The 6,884-nt window shown below is 34.9% G+C and overlaps 1 protein-coding gene across 1 annotated transcript in view; it reads left to right on the top strand.

Moving 5' to 3' along the window:
* The window catches only part of LOC145291353 (uncharacterized), a 111,426-nt gene that overhangs the window by 776 nt on the left and 103,766 nt on the right, over nucleotides 1-6,884 (top strand). The window contains exon 1 of the mRNA XM_080137120.1: nucleotides 1-95. This exon is cut by the window's left edge and continues 776 nt beyond it. The gene's annotated coding sequence lies outside the window, so the exon portion shown is untranslated. The remainder of the gene's footprint in view (nucleotides 96-6,884) is intronic.

Raw genomic sequence — 6,884 nt, 5'->3', positions numbered from 1 at the left:
TTCATCATTTTTAGCCCCACCCTCACTCCCTCTCTGTTTCCTCACCCTCCAACTGCTCGCTTGAATTACTGTGGTCTGGTGTTCCAGCGTTGTGGGTAAGTAAGAAAATCAACGTAAATAATTTCCTTATGTAAACTTCTGATTGTAACTGTTCTGTTTCATTTTGATTGTTTTCTTAAATTCGCTTCTTAAGGAGAGGTTGGTCGGTTCTGTAAAAAAAAAAAAAAAAGCAAAAAAAAAAAAAGAAAAAGAAAAAGAAAAAGTGAGCTCTCCTATTAACCAGCTCATCTCGGCTAGGGATTTTAATCCTGGGCCACTTTCGGCGGCGGGAGTTGAGTTCTGTGCAATTCTAGGAGGTCCACCCTTCCAGGCTTTGCCTTCTCTCCTTGAGAAGGGGGTCATGTATTGCTGATCGCCTGAGACGCCCTCATCGGGAAATGCCGACAAGGCTGGCCAGGCACTTTTTGCAGGTGAGAGTGGCGCTCCTCTGAGGCGCTTACTTCTCAATCCCATTTTCTTACCCTGGTGTCACAGATCTTGCAGTGGGAGAGAACTAAGCACCTCCTATTAACTACTTCGTTTATTAGTTGTTCTCGCTTACACGCCTATCTTCATACAAAAATTATAACAAGAAATAAATAAGAAGAAAAATAAAGAAAAAATTGAAGTAGAAGAAGTAATAATTGCGGGATTAATAGTTAATAGAGGAGCATCAGTAGTGCCGATCGTCATCAAAGTTCCGGAAATAATCCCCCAAAACAAAGACATAAGGAAGATTAGAATCCGAGGGGGGGGGCGGGGGTGGGGGGGGTGGGGGGGTTAGTGTAATATCCATTCTTGTAAAAAAAAAAAAAAATCGCAAATATTAACCCGGCTTTCTATTATTTTGTTATTTAGAGTTAAGCTATAAATAATAATAATAATAATAATAATAATAATAATAATAATATGAAATGAAATATGAAATGAAAACAACTACAACAAAAACAACATATATATATATGTGTGTGTGTGTGTGTGTGTGTGTGTGTGTCCAGTTTCTTCAACTTATTTCGATAACCATTGCAAATCATATTGCGTTATAGCAACAACATCTTATCATTGATTTCTTTCTCACTGGCAACAACCATCGGTCTTCACCGGGGTTAAATGGCGATAAGAATACTCAGGGCCATACTTTTTCTCCGCTGGAAGTGACTAGTGTATTTTTCTCCAAGTTTTACTCAGATAAAAGTTAAAAGAATTACTTTTAACCCCACCACCAACACCACCACCAACACCACAAACAACAACAACAACAACAACAACAATCATTTTCTCGAACTTGTGTTAGACTTTTTCGCCGTGTGAGGGGGTTTAATATAAAATACATTTAGGCTAAAATCAAATTGTAGTATCTGTTCTGTTCAACTGAATTGCATCTTCATCGACCCGTCCCAGGATTTCCCATCCTCGTTGAACCTTCACGACACTTTTTATTTCATGTGCAGTAACTTGTGTCGTCACATTTTATGCAGGTTAATGTAGTGTTTTTCAGTTTGTGTTTTTGTTGCAATTTTTATGTGGTTGTTAAGCGTTCGTGGTTTATGTTGATTTGTTTCCATATTACAGGATTTTCCTTAATATTTCAGCTGTTATAATAATAATAATAATAATAATAATAATAATAATAATGATGATGATGATGATGATGATGATGATAATAATGATAATAATAATAATAATCATTATTATTATTATCATTATTATTATTATATTCGCAGAACCTGTGGAAATTCCACAGAGGACTCATATATATGTAATATATTGATGTTGGCATTCTGTAGATGTTCAGCATAAATGGAAGCGCTCTGATATTATTGTAGCTCTTTTGTTAAAACTGCAAAAGTAGTTATCCAAGCTAGCAGGGATGGCCGGCGTAGCCAGGTCATAAAACACGCTTAAATATGATATTTTAATTTTTGCCGATTTCGTATATATCCTTATAGAGTTAATGTTCAATTGATTTTTATATATTATACATTTACGTTTTCCAAAAAAAAAAAAAATATCCATATGACTTAGGTGTATCAGCTATAATCGAAACCGAAACCAAAACTTATGAAGAATTCTTGGTAAAATTATTTATTACAAGAAATGAAAGTCCATAACAATTAAATGACAGTCACTCGGATGTAAGCGTGATACATAAAAATAAATAACAGACACGCTATCTTATTGATATATAGATTATTATTATTATTATTATTATTATTATTATTATTATTATTATTATTATTATTATTTTTATTATTATAGTTATTATTATTGTTGTTATTATTATTATTGTTGTTGTTGTTGTTATTATCATTTGTGATTATTATTATGGTTGTTTTTGTTTATGTTATTATTATTATTATTTATGTTGTTATTGTTATTATTATTATTGTTATTATTTTTGTTGGGTTTGTTATTATTATTTTGTTGTTGTTATTATTATTGTTATTATTATGAGTGTTATAATTATTATTATTGTTGTTGTTATTATTATTATGAGTGTTATAATAATAATTATTATTGTTGTTGTTATTATTACTACTAATAATAGACGTAGTAGTAGTAGCACTTAATATTTATTTTTATGTTTTTTTTATTGTTTGTCTTACGTTTTTATTATCCAAAATAGTTTGCATTGTTTACTTATCTATCTGTCTTTTTATACATTGTGTTTAGAAAATTGAGATCATAACGTCGAGACTATGTCCTATACACGAGCAAGAGTATGTTTTGTGGGTATTTGCCTTTATCACTTGTGATCCATTCTGGCACATTTCTTAAGCTGCGCGGTCTTCGAGTAATCATCATGTGTGGACAGTGATTTGCTCCGTTATAAATTCTGTTACATGAAATAAGAAGGACCAACATTCATAGGATGCCAATCGCGGCCGTAGTAATAACGACGTCGTAATAAGTCATGATGATTAAGTCGCAATGACGACGAACGCACACTCTATCGTGAATAAATATTCTAATAATAATAATAATAATAATAATAATAATAATAATAATAATAATAATAATAATAATAATAAACGTTTCTATGTATAAGGTACGACAGTGTAAGTGAGCTGCTCACTAAATGAACAATAACAATAATATATATATATATATATATATATATATATATATATATATATGTGTGTGTGTGTGTGTGTGTGTGTAATGTGGAAGAAGACACCAGCAGCAGAGTGCTCGATTATTTAGAAAAAAAAAAATAAATAAAAACGTAATATTTATTCATACATGCACCCCAGAAATCAAAACAGCATCGGCATCATTGGTTCCAAATGCAAATAAAGAGAACTCATAGTTGGTTTACTCTCCAGTCCCTGTTTATATCTGTCGTTAGGGAAGTCAGACGTAAACAGAGTCTAGCACAGGAGACCAATTATAGGTTCTCTTAGTTTGCATTTGAAACTGACGGTACCAATGTTGCTCTGATCTTCTGTAACGCGCGCGCGCGCACACACACACACACACACACACACACATATATCTCATGATGGATGGAGAAATATTTTTATTTGAACTCGGCTGGTGCTAATTCGAATAATTCTTTGTCAGTTGGTTTTTAGTGTTTGTAGAGTTATTAATATGTCGCTGTTTATTTTTGTTCCGTGTACCTTTGTTATTTGTTCATTAGTTTTAATACAATTTATTATTAGTGATCACTCACTGACAAAAACAGGTAGTGTTTGCCTGGAGTCTAAGTGATAACAAGTCTCCAAAGATTTCAAGTATTCTTTGTTTTTTTATTTTGTAACGATTGCAGATTACACTACGTTATCGCAATAGCCATTTACCACTGATTTATTGCTGATATACGCCATTCGATTTGTATAAGAACTGAGTTGTAATAAACTTCCCCAAAATTACAATAACACCCGAATCCCGCCAGTGGAGGTGTGAATTGTGTTTTCTCTATCGCAAACTTCCCATATTCTCTAACCCTTCATGGCCACTTTCATGCGGCATCAACCAAAGCTGACGCAACGCGTACTGTTTTATGGGTTTGGGGTCAGATGATGCGATTTTTTTTATTCACTTAGTTGTTTCAATCCCCTTGGTTTAGATTTTAACTATTAAGCATTATTCATATTATTTGGATTCATCGGACTACTGTTCTCATCTTGAATGTGTTTTCACTACGTTTCAGCCGATGTAACCTCCGACGTTCTTTAGGTATATCTTGTCGAACCCGAGAATGTTTCTCTGGAACTCGGAAATTTGGACGGAATTTCAAGCGGAACCCTTTATTTACTTCACGGGGTAACATGGTCTTGTTCCGTCAACCATGACTGGATAGAGGTCCTGAAGGTTCAATCCTCAGTGTGGTCGACCAAAAAATACAATTGCGAATTACTTAGGACCTCTATCCAGGTATGGCTGACGGAACAAGACCATGCTACTCCCGTGAAGTAAATAAAAGGTTCCGCTCGAAATTTTGTCCAAATTCCCGAGTTCAACAGAAACATTCCCGAGTTCGACAAGATACACCTGAAGAAGTTCGGAGGTTACATCGATCGAAACGTTGATGAGAACAGTAGTTCGATAAATCCAAATAATACGAATAACCAATCCTTATCTAAAAAATACAGAAACGTATAAGGATTATTTGAATTGTTCACCTGTTTCCAATAATATAATTTTCAATAATACAATGCATTGTATATTTTTAATCTTTTACTTGATTATAATTTCTCTTCACCTCAATTTGAGAAGTGTCGGTGGCGTAGGGTCACTCTTTGATTGCGATTCCTCACAGATCTACATTCACGTGAAATTACCTGTCAAATGGCATCTATTGTTTGCCGGCTATTTACAAAATATATACGTCTGTAAAACAACTTAACCTATAACGAATCGTATACAAAACATGTACGGTTTTGGCAGAAAATGACCCAAAGATGGTTGACAACAAACTACTCATTTCTTCTTCTTCTTCTTCTTCTTCTTCTTCTTCTTCTTCTTCTTCTTCTTCTTCTTCTTATTCTTATTATTATTATTACTATTATTATTATTATTTGAAAATATTCGGTAGAAATGAAAAGGAAATGGAGAGACTGGTAGAACTTGTGGAGACATACTCAGAAGACATTTGGATGGAGTTTGGGATTAGTAAATGCGCGATGCTGGTGATGAAAAGGTTCATTCGAATGGAATAGTGCTGCCAAATGGAGAAATCATGAAAGAAATAGAAGATACAGGATATAAGTATTTGGGAGTGTTGGAGGGTGTAGGCATCATGAACAGAGAAATGAAGGAGAAAGTCAGGAAAGAGTATCTTAGAAGAGTGAAACTAATTGCAAAGTCGAAACTGTATGGAGGAAACCTAATGAAAGCAGTGAATGCATGGGCAGTCAGTGTTTTGAGATACAGTGTGAGAATTTTAGAATCATCTGACAATGATTTGCATGCCAAGAAAAGTTTTAGCAATGTTTGGCATATTTCACATTCGAAGTAGCGTAGCAAGGCTGTATCAAAAGAGGAAAGATGGTGGGAGAGGATTGAAAAGTGTAAAAGATTGTGTTAGAATCGAGGAGATGTCGTTGAAGGAGCATGTGGTTAGAAGTGAGGAGTGGATGCTTAAAGTTGTGGACAATGAAGTGGAGGTATGTGAGACCAAAGCTGATTATGTGAAACGTATGGATAGAGAAATGGCAGAAGAACTGCATAGGAAGAAAATGCATGGCAGGTTCTTCCAGAATATAGCAGAAGTGGCTGATGAAATATCATGGCAATGGTTTAGAGCTTGGTATCTGGCTAAGAGTACTGAAGCTTTTGTTTCTGCAGCACAAGAGCAGGCATTAGGAACATGATTGTTAAAAAAAGTGGTTCTAGGAGAGGAAGTTGCTGCAGAATGCCGGATTTGTGGTAAGACCTCAGAGTAAATTGCGCACCTTGCAGCAGGGTATAGTGGACTGGCCCAGAGAGAGTACTGCAAAAGACACGATCGCATGGGACTCCGGATATATTGGGAGGTGTGTAAGAGGGTTGGGGTGAAGTGTGCTGGAAAATGGTTTGAGGAAGTGCCTAATGAAGTGAGAACAAGTTAGGATGGCAAGGTAGAGGTATGGTGGGACAAAAGTGTCATAACGACGAAGCAATTGGAACATAATCGTCCGGATTTGGTCATCATTGACAAGGTCTCAAAAACTGGCAGATTGTAGACTTTTCAGTACCCTGGGACAGGAATATGAGAGAAAAGGAGAATGAGAAGTGGAGCAAGTATGTTCCGTTGGCCTTGGAGATAAGGCGTATACATGGGATTAAAACACAAATAATCCCGGTCGTAGTTGGTACACTAGGAGTAGTATCAAGTCGTCTGGAAGGACAATTGAAAAAAAACCTACAAATCCCCGATGTTTTAGGCGGCCTTCAGACCTCTGCAATTATAGGTACCACCAACATCCTTAGGAAAACCCTTGATCTTTGAAGCTCCTGGTTTGAAGCCGGAATTAAAGGAAATCCTCTGGAAATGAATCTCATCCCTATCCAGAGAGACGTTGATAAACGAAATCAGAATTATTATTATCTTTATCTATATATTAATACGATAGCGTGTGTGTTATTTTATGTTTAACGCTTACATCCGGGTCGTTTAATTGTTATATACTCCAATTTCTTGTCATAAATAATTTTAACAAGAATTGTTCATAAGTTTTGGTTTCGGTTTCGATTATAGCTGACGGCACTTAAATCATCTATTTTATTTTTTAAAATTTTATCAAGAATTCTTCATAAGTTTTGATACCGGTTTCGATTATAGTTGATGGCACTCCAATAATCTATTTTTTATAAATAATTTTATCAAGATTTCTTCATAAGTTTTGGTTTCGGTTTTG

The sequence above is a fragment of the Euprymna scolopes genome, chromosome 12, assembly GCF_053919585.1.
Source record: "Euprymna scolopes isolate OS-2025 chromosome 12, ASM5391958v1, whole genome shotgun sequence".
NCBI lineage: Eukaryota > Metazoa > Mollusca > Cephalopoda > Sepiida > Sepiolidae > Euprymna > Euprymna scolopes.
This window is presented reverse-complemented; position numbering and strand designations above follow the sequence as displayed.